The following is a 15,275-nucleotide window of genomic DNA, read 5'->3' on the forward strand; positions in this document are numbered from 1 at the left end:
TTCCTCACCTCTATTAGCTTTTATATAAATGAGAAGAATTAGGGCCTTGCTCTGGATTGGGCTTTGGTTTAAGGGAATGATGCGGCTAGTTTAATCTTCTGTCTAGACCACTAAATTCTATATCAGCAACAAGGCTGTTTTTCTTTCTTATCATTCATGCATTCCCTGGAGTTGTACTAATTTCGTTCAAGAACTTTTCCTTTGCATTCACAACTTGGCTAATTGTTCGGTGCAAGAGGCCTAGCTTTCAGCCTGTCTCAGCATTCGACATGCCTCTGCACTAAGCTTAATGATTTCTAGCTTTTGATTTAATGTAAGAGAGATGGGACTATTCCTTTTACTTGAACATTTAGAGGCCATTTCAGGGTTATCAACTGGCCTAATTTCATTATTGTTGTTTCTCATGGCATGAGGAAAGCTCAGGAGACGGAGAAAGGAGTCTGTGGAGCAGCCAGTCTGTGGAGGAGTCAGAACACACATAATATTCATCGATTTAAGTTCACCATCTTATCTCAGCAAGGTTCGCGGTGCCCAACTATAATAGTAACAACAAAGATGACTGATCCCAGATCACGACAATAGATATAATAATAATGAAAAGTTTGAGATAGTTCAAGATTAGCAAAATCTGACACAGAGACATGAAATAAACAACATACTATTGGGAAGATAGTGCTGAAGATTGGCTCAACATAAGACGCCCACAAAACTTTAATTTGTAAAAATGCAATATTTGGGAGGCACAATGAAGTGAAGTACAATAAGGCAAGCTACACCTGTATAACTAGAGTTATGTTTTGGGTTTGGCAGGTGCGCAGGCATGCACACATACATGCAAAGGTTTGGGGAGAGCAGACAGAAAACAGTACAGGTTCTAATATCTCCTTTGAATGGTGGTGAAGCAAGTGGCAGTTAAAATTTTCATTTCAACTAGAGAACCACATGTATTGCTCTGTGCAGAGAAACTTATTTGAACTAGTCAAATCGAGGAAAATGAGTCTTTCTATTTCTGCTCTCCTGTTGTGCCTATTGATGGTAATTTGTACAGAGGTTTATCCCACATGCTGTTTAGAAATGACACTAACACTTGCTTGCTGTTTACCTTTCCAGGATCAGGAAACCCCAGTAATAGATTTCTTTAGAACTTAAGATAAGGGTGATTAGTTTTCGGAATTTAGGCCATTTTTGTCTTGTCACTGTGGTAAACCTTTAAAAGCTTTTGTTGAGATGATGGCTCTTTAGATCCCAGTCATGTGAACGTGTCTCTAGTTCAAGTACAACTGATCAATAACACTGAGAACTGTTTATCCAGTAATTCACTTGGCACAATGAGAAGATAAAGTAAATAACGAACATGGCCCTTCCTGTATGACTCTTACAGCGTAGCTGGGGATGAAATGAAATAGCACCTATATTAGAAGGAGAGAACTGTCAGGTGCAAATTTGTGTAGTACTGAATATAAAAGGTAGTAGGAGTTTAGAGAAAGAAATCAGAGAATAAAAGTTTATATTTTAGTATTTGAGAAGATTTTAGTTTTACATAGTAAACATTAGGGAGAAAAGATTGGGGAACAGGAGTGTACATTGAATTTGGCAAGTGGTAGTGGGGATATCTGTTATAATAGTCCTGAATCCATATAGTATTTACCCAAATGGCAATTAAAGGTTTCTGTCTTCTACGACTGACTTTGTCACCTATAACTGGCTTTTCGTATTTCATTGGATTAAGTTACACTTTCTTTTGGTGTTAGAATCTCCTTATATTAATATTGTCTTACAATCTTGTGTTCTATTTAGTTACTTTAAAACAGTTAAGTTCCTACACAGCCTTTATCATAAGCAAGGCCACGAACCTCCAGAGGTATCTTATTTAATCAAGTTGTCAGAAATGTGTAAGACAACTTGTTAAAAGGGCAAGTTAAACCTCAAAATGAGCTATGACAGAAGCTGTGATTCTACTAGCCCCCTTCCCCCAGTTGACCAAACTGAAACCCTTCGGGCTTCTTCGATGAAAGACCCTCTGTGTTACTTCATCTCTCCCACATACCCAGGACCTCAAGGATTCTCAAGGAGACGGCTACTTCTCAATCTAGAAGGAAACCAGTAGAAACAAATTTCTCATTGCAGAATCTTATATTTATCCTCTCAAAAATAATAACTAGGGTTTCGTTAAATATTATACATGAAAATCATGATGATCTAATATTTTAATGAAAATGTTTAATTTTGATATGAAATTATGGGTTAATTGAATATCTGCTCATGTGTTTCTAAGCTATATGAGTTTTCTTCTAAAATATATTTCTTTTGAAAGGTGACTGAAAGTTTGTCCTATGCTTATAATTACTTAAAATAATATAGTCATTTGTTTTTCTCTAAAAAATTGATGAAAAACAATTCAACACTGATCCAGGGGGAAAACTGATAAACCTTATTACATAAAATTATTTAGCATCAGGCGGCACCTGTGGCTCAAGGAGTAGGGCGCCGGTCCCATATGCCGGAGGTGGGGGGTTCAAACCTAGCCCCGGCCAAAAACCAAAAAAAAAAAAAAAATTATTTAGCATCAACTACCTTAATGTCAAAAAAAAAAAAAAAAGAAGAAAGAAAAATATTTGTAGCACCCATGTTTATGTTTAGAATTAAACTCTTTATCATTTAAAGAACTACTAAAAATCATTAAGTAAAGAATAAAGAAATTTGCAGGAAAAAGGGAAAGAACATATAGCTTAAAAATATACATACATGTTCAACATTATCTATAATTTCATATTAAAATTTAAAACAACTGTGAAATAGCATTTTAACTTTCATATTCAATGGCAAAAATCATTGGTGAAGACATGGGGAAATAAAGAATTTCAAACAATATTAACAGGAATGTACCCTGGACATCCACTTCAAAGGAAAATTTAGAAGTATCTTTCAAAAATTTTTTATTTATTTATTTATTTGGAATTTAATTCTTTTTTTTTTATTAAATCATAGCTGTGTACATTGATATGATCATGGGGCATCATTCACTAGCTTCACAGACCGTTTACCAAGTTTCACATATACCCTTGTAAGATGCACCGCTGGTATAATCCCACCAATCCCCTTCCCTCTACCCACCTCCCCCCTCCCTCCCCTCCCTTTCCCCCTTCCCCCTATTCTTAGGTTGTAACTGGGTTATGGCTTTCATGTGAAAACCCTAAATTAGTTTCATAGTAGGGCTGAGTACATTGGGTACTTTTTCTTCCATTCTTGAGATACTTTACTAAGAAGAATATGTATACTTTTTGACATGGAAATTCTGTTTCTAGTAGTCTCTCTTACAGATACAACTAACATATATAAACAAAGATATGTATCCATTGTTATTAGTAGTAAAAGTCTAGAAATTTTCTACAATGCTCATCAATAGGAAGCTGATTGAAAAAAATTACACATTCATATAAGAGATTGCCGTTTGGCCACTTTTTAAGTATGGGATCTCTTTATGTCCTGACATGCTGACAGAATTCTCTCCAAGATTCATTGTTAAAAAAAGAAAGAAAGTTGTAGAAAAAGGGAACATGGGCATAATAATATACATAAAAAATTTCATAGAATGTACATAAGCACCTTTAAACTGTATTCCCCCTGATTTGGAATAGGATGGGAAGAAAACTTATTTTCATGGTTTACCTGTTGTGCTATTTTGCATGTACATATTCTACTTTAATTGTGAAATCCAGCTGAAAATAAGTAAAGTGCACCATGTCAGAATGGATGGTCTGAGTACCACAGGCTTTTTAATATCCCTCTAAGAAAGGCAGAGAAAACATTCAGCCTCGATATGTCTAAGGAAATTGCAGGAAGAATGAATAGAGAGATGAAATCCAGGATGCATGTTATTTTCAAATCCAGACACCTAGAGTGTTCCACAAATATCTCAGGGCAGGCAATACATTCCCCGGTCTTACCAGCTTGTTCATTTTTCATGTAACTCCTGCCAATTCCTCACGTTGATGTAAATGAACACAATTATACCTAAAGGATTAATAGAAAGCCCCCTAAAAATATTGTGACTATGATAGGAAGATGCGTAAAATCCTCTCCCATATTCTCAAGTCCGTTTTTTATGTCTGGTTTATATGGATGTTTAATAAATTGCCCAGAGGCCATCAATCGTGATGTGTTTTCTTTCCTTTGCTGTAATAATACCTAGCTATTTGTTAACGTTTTCATAACAGTCTTAGCAGATGGTAGGTGCTTGATGTACTTGACATTTTTCATAAGCTGTTTAAAGGTTGTTAGTTGTTTTTGTGAAGTAGCACTAATTTGGGGGAGTTGTGACATCCCCGTGGCTTTGTGGTTTTTACTTTCCTTCCCACTGAGGTTTCCACTGAATTCATAAGAACTGCCATTTATTGAAACCACATGACTACATAGGAAATACACACTGCCGGTGGACTTCTAAAGAGTTCTTTTTGAAATGAAATGCATTTTGAATGCACCCAGATGAGTATATGCAGGTTGCAAGGTTCCCCCTTTTTTTGCTCCTTGTTGACTTATAAATTAACTTCAGTTTGTTTCCAGTCCACAGCTGAAAATATTCTGAGTTAAAATTTTTCCTTGTTTTCTATTTTTAGTGAGGACAGTCAAACTGATACATTTGGGTCTTATACTCTTAAGTTTCTCTTTTCTTACTGAGCAAAACTGGAGTTGAGTATTCCCAGACCACAGAATATGCTCTCGCTCTCTCGTTGTCTCTCTTGTTCTAACAGGAAGTCATATGCCCAGGATGATCTTCATGAACAGACAATTGTATACACAATAACTATTTTGAAAACATTTTCTTGCCAGAACAGCCCATGCCAATGTTACGGTTATATATATTCTCTGTGTGTGTCTCTCTTCTCTCTCACCCTTTTGGAATTCAGTATCACTGGGATCATAGCTACTTAACATTCCTTGTTCAAAAACCTAACGTATATAATCCGGTACTTGTTTTCACAAAAATAAAACCACTGTCATTATGAAAGGCAACTAGAAACTAATATAGTGATTTTTAAATAAAGTTCTGATTCCCACCAAATAAAAAAAAGCAATACATTGATGTTAGAACATACCTGGGAAGATGTCAGTTTTTCTTTTCTTCTTTTCTCTTTTCATAGTGATTCTTGTTAAGAGTGGGTAAGATTCATGCAAACTTCTATAATTGAGATAAGAATGAGGAAAAAAGGTGTTGGGCTATGCATTGGGCATAGGTCAGATAAACGACATTTCTTTTCATAATTAGTTTTTTTGCTGACAATAAAAACTCTTTTTTGCTGCTCAGCAAAGAGGCCAAATATTAAGTGTTCTTTGATTAAGTATGTGTCTCATCACAAGAAATAGCCAGGTAAACAGCCCTAAACACTGTCCTAATAGATCAGAAAGGCTACGTGGCCACCGTCTATGGATTTGGTGGATGGCAGTCTCTAGTGTTCTCCCTCTGCTGGTTTTCCATGGGTATATGAATTGAAGAATAGAATAAAAATAAAAATATTACACAAAAAACCCAAACAAAATTTTCAGGGGGGTAAAATAGTCTGAGTGTATGAGCAATAACAATGGGAATTGCTTACTTAAATAGAGGCAATTTTCAAAAATCACTTTCTACTGTCTTAGAAAATACCCAAATGTTACTTTTCACAGTTCATCCTTATATAAAACTGATTAGGCCAGTTATGTTTTAGAATTTATTTTTTCCCCATATTTTATAAAAGTAGTACAGTGCACATACATGCACATTTTGCATTAGGTAATGGTCCTCAGTGGAGTCCAGAGCAGCTGTCCTTAATCAAACCCATGAAGATTTCTATGATAAAAAGCATCAATATCTATGCTAAGTACGATAAACAGACTCCAAATAGTCTCATATCCATTCAAGTGAGGTTTTGCTGTGAGATAAATATGGTGCTAATTAAAAAAAATAAACCCCCAAATTTTGATTTTCAGTGTTTCTGCATTTTGCATTTGTGGATAAGGCATAGTGGATTTGTATTAAATTAGTACTACACATCATACAAAAGTATGTAAAAGCCTTTTTCCATGACACCAAGAAAATTAATTGCCTAGTCTTTTCTTTCTTTTAAATTATTTTTTATTAAATCATAACTTTGTATATTGATGTATTTATGGTGTTCAGGGTACTGCTTTGATATATAATGTGAAATGCTTACATTGAACTAAGTAACACCTCCATCACAATTATACTCATTTCTTTTTTTTTTTTTTTTTGAGACAAAGCCTCAAGCTATCACTCTGGGTAGAGTGCTGGGGCATCACAGCTCACAGCAACCTCCAACTCTTGGGCTTAAGCGATTCTCTTGCCTCATCCTCCTGAGTAGCTGGGACTACAGGTGCCTGCCACAATGCCTGGCTGTTTTTTGGTTGTAGTTGTCATTGTTTGGCAGGCCCGGGCCGGATTCGAACCCATCAGCTCTGGTGTATGGCGCCTTAGCCATTTGAGCTACAGGTGCTGAGCCTGCTTATTTCTTAATAGTTTTGAAATGTACCATTGCATCATGCACATTAGGTGATATGGGAGGAGGGCAGGTATTTGGGGGGTCCTTACCTAATCTTTTCTTGTAACTTGGAAAAACACCATTGGCAATGAATTATAGTTCAAAAATACAACCAATCAGAAACATTGTCGCCATATATGTAAGCACATAGCTCCAGCAAGATTCTCTGTCCTAGAAAGTGAGAAAACATATGGGGTTGAAAAGCCTCATTAGCTGATTTGCACTGGGTATCATTTCTGTGAAGAAGTTAAGTCTCATGCTTGTCACTGAATTTGTGAGCTTTAATTGATGTAGTTAAACTTTGACCTTGAGGGTTAAGGTGTGGCCAAGACACAAGGGGTTATGTTGTCATTAGTGATCTTTATCCCAGTTGCTGCCTGTCTGACATTTTAAGAAACTATCATTCATTTGAAATGGTGACTGCTTTAATGAACAGCAGCAAATTCACTATTTCTGACCTCATTGATTAAAAGTCATCAGCTACAGGCAGAAATTTAATATTAATTGGTCTAAAATTTTAAAAAGGGATACTGACTTCATAAACTTAGAACATGACAAAGGTTATATTGAAACAGGCTGGTTGAGAATAGGAGAAAGGAGAAATCATATGTCCAGACAGTTTTGTAAATTAAATTTTATTTTCTCTTTCTGGTTTGAATGTATTGAATGTTGCCTTCTGGTAGTGAAGCAAAAATATTGGACCTCTGTTCAGAACACAAAGTTCTTTTAAGACCCAGAGGACGTGGGAAACTTCCCAGGTAAGAATGCTTGGGAAGTCCCCACCTGCCCACATAACAGAGATCAGTGAACCTTGTCAGTGAAACCTATCCTTTCCCCCCTCAGCTTTCAGCTCTTACACAGATGCACCTGACATGCAAAGCTATTGTCCCTAGACCTTCTTTTAGCTTTTCCTGACAAGCAACCATCACTTCCTGATTTTCAACCCTCTGCTTGTTTCTGTATGAATGTCCAACTCCTGTCTTCCCCACCCTTTCTGCCCCCATTAGCTTGATCTGGAAATAGGGTATTTGATATCTACAACTTTATTTCTGCTCAAGCCAAAGTTTTAGTCCTGGCTTGTCAAAAATAAATAAAATCTCCCCCATCCTCCCCGAATGTCTACAATGATTCCCATATCAAAGTAAACCAAACTAGACCCTAGCTAGATTCTATTCCTATCTGGATCCTCCTGAAAAAGGGGGCAGTTAGTTGAATAATATAAAGAAATTTCAGCCCAAGCAGAGACTTTTTCATTTATCAGTTTCCTAATTTTGGGCAAGCCACATTACTTCTCCAGAGTTGAGATTACGTTCTGCTGAAATGGAAGATCATTAAACTAAATGACTGCCAAGTCTTGCTTTGACTTTCAAAGCTTATTAAACATCGATTTTTCTTTTTTTGGCAGACCCTGCCATCCCAGGCTCATTGGCCAGTCTCCCTGTGAAGCAACAGAGCAGACCCCACTGAACCTCCTCCTCTCCTTCCGTGTCAAGCTATCGTCTACTTACTCTTCCACACTAGTTGTTGGCTCATCCTTCCTTGGCCTCTCCCCCAGACTAATTAAGAGAAGACTGTTTGTACATGTGCTCAACCTGGAATTATAGTAGACGTAAGATTATATGTATTTTTTTTCCCACGCCAGAAGCTTGAGCAATAATGTTTACTTGTTTGAGGTTTACACTTGAGAATTAGTCAAAAGAATCACTTATCTGGCAAAACCATAACTCAATAGGGAACCACATTCGTTTAAATGTTTTCTAAAAAACATTTCTTCCCTCTCAGCTCTTAATGGCACAATTTTGTTTCTCTGATTCTGCCTACAAGAGTAATTACTGGCACTTGGTAGGCATAACTTAAAAAAAAAAGAAAGGGTAAGAGGAAAAAAAAAACACTTGTAAAAATATACTTTCGTCTCTGGAATTCTCTTAACACTGTGCAGTAACTGACAGTTAAATTCTGGATGACTGTGATTTTCTTTCTTTCCTTTTTTCCTCCCCGTCTGCCCCTACCTTGGACATAAGGAAAACAGACGAGTCAACGAAAAATAAAACATTGGTGTTTTAACAATATTTACTAGTAAAAATTTCATGTAAAACACGAAATTTAAGTAAGATGGAGAGATGTTATTTATGTAAATGAGATCTTAGTGGCGCTAGCATCTGTGATTTTGTTATAAAATTTTCTTTGATATAAACTGTGTCATCCAGGAGAGTTACTCCTGAGGTATTCGTTTAGCAAAAAGAATGTCCTCACTCAAGAAATCTTTAGGAAAAGGAATATGCCATGTAATACATGTCCTTAGGAAAGAGCCAGTTGAACATGAGGTACAGAGAAGCCTTCAGGCAGAAGAAAGGGAAATAATCACAGTCAACTGCTTCTTAACTGAAATAAAGTCAGATGCCAATTTTAACATCTGAATAATTAGCCTCAACTCAGCCTGTGCAGACCTTACTGACTTAGAATCTGGGACAAAGAGAAATTATGATTTGGCAATTGCTTGAACATGTTGAGATAAGGCATTTGTGCTTAGGGAAAAATAACCCACAGGATTTAGCGTTTAGAATTTTGACCTTTAGAAGGTTCATTAATTTCTGCAGTACTCCATTTTTCAGTCAATGAAATGGGGTATTTGCCAACTACCCTACGTAAGATTTGTAATATGAATGTAAGTAAATCATTGAGAAATATATAGAAAAAAAGGAGTATAACAATCACAGTCATTTCCTTTTTATTTCTTTTATGTTGATTTTAAAAAATTAAAGTGATTCATGCTTATTAAAGACAATTTGGAAAAGAGATGTGATAGGCATATCCCAGGACTTTGTTTCATAAGGACATTTCGAAATCCTGTTTTCCCTCAGATGTTTTCCCTCTAGGAATCTCTGATGTGAGTGGGGAGTAGAAAGAGGGCTTTTTTCCACAGCCCCCTCCTCTCTCCATTCTGGAATCTGATGCTCCACTGCTCCTGCCCCTGAGACCACTGCCTCTCTGGGCTAGTTGCAGGATCTTTCTCTCCGTATGTCCTCTTCTATTCCCTTCGTCCATCAGTGCCTTCTGGGGCAGGAGAGGTTTCCTCTGAAATTTTTTTTTTTTTTTTTTTTTTTTGTAGAGACAGAGTCTCACTTTATGGCCCTCAGTAGAGTGCCGTGGCCTCACACAGCTCACAGCAACCTCCAACTCCTGGGCTTAAGCGATTCTCTTGCCTCAGCCTCCCAAGTAGCTGGGACTACAGGCGCCCGCCACAACGCCCAGCTATTTTTTGGTTGCAGTTTGGCCGGGGCCGGGCTTGAACCCGTCACCCTCGGTATATGGGGCCGGCGCCCTACCAACTGAGCCACAGGTGCCGCCCTCCTCTGAAATTTTTATGCTAAAACTTACAGGTCCCCTATTCTCACGTACATCCCTAGAGAGTCCAGGGTGCTGCAGGACTGAGTCTTGGGGGGATGGTTGCCCTGAACCTGGCTCAGCCTCCCCTGGGACACTCCAGGATTTTTCTCTCAAAAAGTCTATCATCTTTGCTTCCAGCCCAGCCTTTTGGGTGATAACCAGGCTCATCCCACAGGAACTTGGGTCGTGTGATAGGCAAGTGGGCTGTTGTCCTGAAATGAAGCACAGAAGCCTGTGCAGCCCTGGCTTAAGGTTTCCTCACAACCTTCTGAAAGTGCAGCCAGCCCAGCAAGAGTCTGATTGTTTCTTTCATTTTTGTTCATGAAAACACATGACCTGGTGATAGATGGGGCTAGCAGCTTTCTGTGTATGGGGCTCATGTGCTCTCTAACAGTGATCTTGGCTGAAACATCTATTTGCAGGACAGAATGCTTCTGGAACGTGGTTATGGAGCTATTTCCCCTGGAGCATCCCCAGCTTTGCCTCCAGTGCTAATCTGATGTGATCTCCCTTCTAATGAAGCCAGGCCCTGGGTTGCCCTAACTCTTTTCAGTTTCTGCCTTCTATAGCTGAACTCTAAATGTTAAAGTTCCTCACAAATTTTGGGGGGATTTTATTCTTTTATCTCTCCTCACTGCCTCTTTAAGGGGTCTCCTCTATTCCCAGGGCCATCAAATGTATCAATTTTTATCAATATTCCTAATACGTAACTCCTGGCAGAACTTGCTTCTGACCTCCGAGGTGAGGGTGGTTTTGAAGAGTGGGGTTATGGAAGTGGTAAGGTGTGTCTAGATTCTTGATCTATTTTGAGAGTCAGGACAATGGAATGTCTTGGTTGCTGTGGGAAAAAAGATAGGAGGCCACAGAAATCTTAAGTTTTTTTTCCATGAGCAAATGGCTAAATGGAGTTCCCATTTGAGATGGGGAAGATTGTGAGACAAGCAGATTTGGCAGGCAGAGTCAGAGTGCAGTTTCAAGATGTCTGTTGGTCACCCAAGAGAGATTGAGAAGGCTGGTCTCTATCAAAATGTGGAGGGAGGAGAGAGGGCTGAGATGTGTCAACATAGAATTCATCGAACAGGACAAAGCCCCCAGTAAAATAGTATAAATGGATTAGATACATTTGTATTATGTTTGTGCATTTAATATATTCTATTATGTATTTATATTTATTTAAGAATATGCATAACAAATGCATGTCATATATGTTATTAATATTTCCATGTCTTTTGATCACATGGCACCATTACTTTTTTAAATGGGTTTACAAATTTACACTAAATTCATCTGTTGGCAAATGTATCCATTTCTCTCTGGAAATAGGCTTTTACTTAGGTATCCCACCCTGACTGAATATGGGGGTCCCGAGAAACTGGTAAAGCATTCTATTTATCTTCAGACTAAAAGGTAGCACTTCTCCAAGATGATAAGAAGTTCAGAGACATTTAGTCTCATTTACACAAGATGGGCTCAAGGGATTTTGTCTCTGAGTTTAAAAGATTAACTCCAAGGGAACTGTCCTTGTTCAAATAGCTACTGTGAAAATCTGATGGATATTGAGATGACTAATTCTTCCCAAGGGGTGAAGAAGAGAATTGGTTGTCCTGATGCTACCACATGCTAAATTGGGAGCAGCAGAAAGTAAAACCAAAAAATAGAGCAAACTCCATTAAGAAGATAGCATTCCATTTATGAATAGGTAATGAAGTTTTGTAGGTCCATGTTTTTGTTATCATGATACCAAGAATTACTAAGGCTGTATTTATAACTGATGAAGATTTGATAAATAGATTAGTGTTCCTTTGTTTCATATTTTCTCTGCCTAGTGTCCCAGAGACCCCATTCTTCCACTTTGGAGGAGGCTTGGAGTTGGGTCAGTTTCCCACTAGGTTGGGAAATGAGCCAATGACAGCTAAGTGATCCTTCTCTCCAGGACAGCACTTTCAGGCTGGGGAAAGTAGTTGAAATTTATAGTAATACTATATCTTTAGAGAGCATCTTTCTCTTAGGAGTTTTCTGTATTTTACAGGCATTCAGCTTGATTCTCCCCAGGACCCAAGAAAGACTGGAAAAAGTAATGACATATACAAATACCTATAAACCTTAATGATAGGGGCAGATACTCTCCTAGAAAAGAAAATGTCTACCTTGAGCGTAGTCTTCCTGCTTGATGCAAAACTCCGCTGAGATGCTCCACTGCTGTTCCCTGTTTGCCCTGAACCCTGAGGGCTGAACTGCATTGTGGGCTGAATGGATTCCACTTGCAAAGTATTAAAGGGAAAATGGTTCTCATTGCTACTTAATAGAGACTCATGGTTCAACAACTTGGTTCAACAACAATTTATTACATACCAGCCCTTCTGTGATAGACCTGGTCCCTGGCCAAATGCCTTGATTCTAGGATGTGGTTCCCAATGTCGTGCCCACAAAATCATTCTAGGCAGGCTGAATCAGCACTGACTGAGGTGGTGTGTTAATAGAGACTTCCAAGTCCTGCCTCTAGTGTCAGATGGATTCCCGGATTCTGCCTCTTGAATAAAACCCATTGCAACCAAAAGGTGGTTTTGTGAGCTATCAAGTCCAGGAGTCATTGTTCTTTTTACACTATGATAGCATTATATTTTAAATAATTTGGGAAAGGGGGGCAATAGAAAGAAGTAGGATATTATTGAACTGGTAGGGGGCCATGCTGTGCAGTGGTAAATGTTAGATTTTGGAACTGGACTGTTTGATTCTCTGCTTTTCTTCTTACTAACTGTGTGATGTTCCATAAGCCACTCAAAAGTTTTAGCATACAGTTCTCTTCTATAAAATAGAGACAGTAATCTCTATTTTTCAGGTTGTTTTGCTGATAAAATAGGATATTGCATGCAAAGTGTGACACAATGATTACTCTGCTAATGGCAGTTATGTTGTTGCCGTTGTTGCTATCACTGGGATCTCAGCAGAAAATCAAATTCTTTATATGTCATCCCTTTCATCAGAATATTGAGTCTTTCATCAGCTCTGCAAGGACATGTATCCAACAGACACAAGCACATGCACACTTATGTGCCCCCTATGCGTAAGTGGAAGGTCTGACCAGTAGCTCATCTCAAACAGCATTCCCTTTTAGTCTCAATCTAAGTTTTTGCTTTAAGGCATAAGTTAAAAGAAAATTGTCTTGTTGGTGTATAAGTTCCTACGTTATTTTTTCTTTGAGCAAATGTTGGCATCATTAGTATTGTGGTCTTTGGAGAGAGGGTGTAGAGCCTCATGTGTGCAGACCTATCTATAAATATATACTATGCTGATCAGATGATACAGTCTATGCTAGAACTGTAGATTTTCTCCTGAGGGAGACAGAAAAGTGCGGGGGGCACTTCCTGAAAAATCAATGGACATCACATAAAAACTACAGAAGAAAAATACCTTAAGACTTTTACGACATGTGGCTTGCTGCCTAACAGTTTTATTCATCACCAGTTAAAGCAATACATGCCCTGTGTGGTGGGCGTGGGGGGAGAACAAACCTAATACAAGATGCAGAACAGAGCCTCAACCGTCAAACCAGGGAATAGAGAGTTCACAAAGCCAAGGTTAGTCACATTTGTAAGGATGTTTTATAAAGTCATCAAATAAAATGGGCTGGAGGGCAATTAAGGATGCAGCTGGGCTACCAGCCCCTGGAGGAATTCTCCAACTCACCCCTTTTAATTCTACTTTCTTCAAAAAGCAGAAGGAAAAGGTATACAGTTGGAGAAAGCAATCAAGGAGGAAGAGGGTGGGGTACAGATGTAAACAGTAACAGTAAGAACAATGAACCAAGAATTTATCCACATGCTTTAAAAACTGGTTTTGCAGATACTTGATCCAAGATGTGCAGCAGAAATTTCCTGGTGTTTCTGTCACCATGTCTTTCATCATGATTTTAGTATTTTTTGAATTCCTACCATATTGTCCTTCAAAATCTTCAATGCTGCGTTCATTCATTTATGCGTTCATTCATTCATTGACCAAAAAATCCTTGAGGCATTTTCTATATGCCAAACAATGTCCAACTGGGAGATGGATATGGAGCTAGAATGTCTTCCTGTGATGAGTTATGTTTGAAAGCAGAACTTGTCCAGTATGGAAACCAAATTCACATGAAATGCTTTGGGGAAAGTGAAGAACATTTTTATGTGGATGGTCCACTGGGCCATCAGATGGGTGGGAAGGGAAGGGACAGACTATTGAGATCATGCTGAAGAGACTGGACTTTATCTCATGAAAATATGGAAATATTGATATTTGTTAGGAAAACGGTAAGTTCATTAAGTATTTTGCACATATGTAACAAACTCAAGAAAGAAAAGAGATAACAGAGACAAGGGTGAAGAAGAAATTAATGAAAAGGCCACGAGCGTTAACTACAAACCTACCACCCTACAAGCAGAGTGTTGGGTGCTTTCATAGAAACATTCCCCATGAAATCCTTATCCCCACCACAACGCACAAACTGTTGTGTAGCAAGAATTCCTTCTATATTCCAGATAAGAGAGTTGAGGCTCATCAAGGTTATGCAACTGGCCCAAGCTGCCAATTTAATAAATGATAGATGTAGAACCCAAACCCAGGGGTCTCTGATGTGGAAGGCTGTGCTCTCTCCTCTCTCAACCACATGGCCCCAGGAGCCAGTTGCTCCGGGTCAGGATTTCACAGGGTTTGAGGGATGAAGAGAATCTGTCAGTAACTTAAAAAAGGGCTTGAAACAACAAAGTGAAATACAGTGAAATACAGTCCAGCTGCTACAATTGAATAAGACCCTGAATCTTAATCTTCCTGTCACAAAAGACAAAGAAGGATGGTCAGGATTAACACAGTTGGCAATCTCAGCAGCCCGCCATCAGCGGTACACTCGGAGAACACACTGAACAGCTCTTAGTCCTACCTGAGCCATTGTGACTGACAAGAGCAGTGCTCTGTCTTCTGAACATGCACAACACAGACAATTTTGCCAAATGAATTATTCATTCAAAGCTTCCAACAAAAACCTCGTTGCTTTTCATTCGGTGAGGGGGATAAGAGGAGGGGGGTTCGAAGTGCTGAGGTGACAGGAAGGATGTTGACGTTATTTAACAGACAGAGGTGCTATAATAATAAGCATTAAGATAACAGTTACTAAATAAAGCCAAGCCTGGTGAAATATGCAATTAAAAAAGAATGGAAATTGATTGGTGAAAACAAGTCAGGGATCACAAATGCAAGCTGGTTTAGGACTTAAGGTATGAGAAGAATGTAAAGAAGAAAGAAATTTTCTGAACATAGCTACTGTTTCTTAAAAAGTCAATTAATTATTAGACATTCAAATGAACTCTTGTATGAATACTG

This window comes from Nycticebus coucang, chromosome 2 (assembly GCF_027406575.1).
Source record: "Nycticebus coucang isolate mNycCou1 chromosome 2, mNycCou1.pri, whole genome shotgun sequence".
In the NCBI taxonomy this organism is placed as follows: domain Eukaryota; kingdom Metazoa; phylum Chordata; class Mammalia; order Primates; family Lorisidae; genus Nycticebus; species Nycticebus coucang.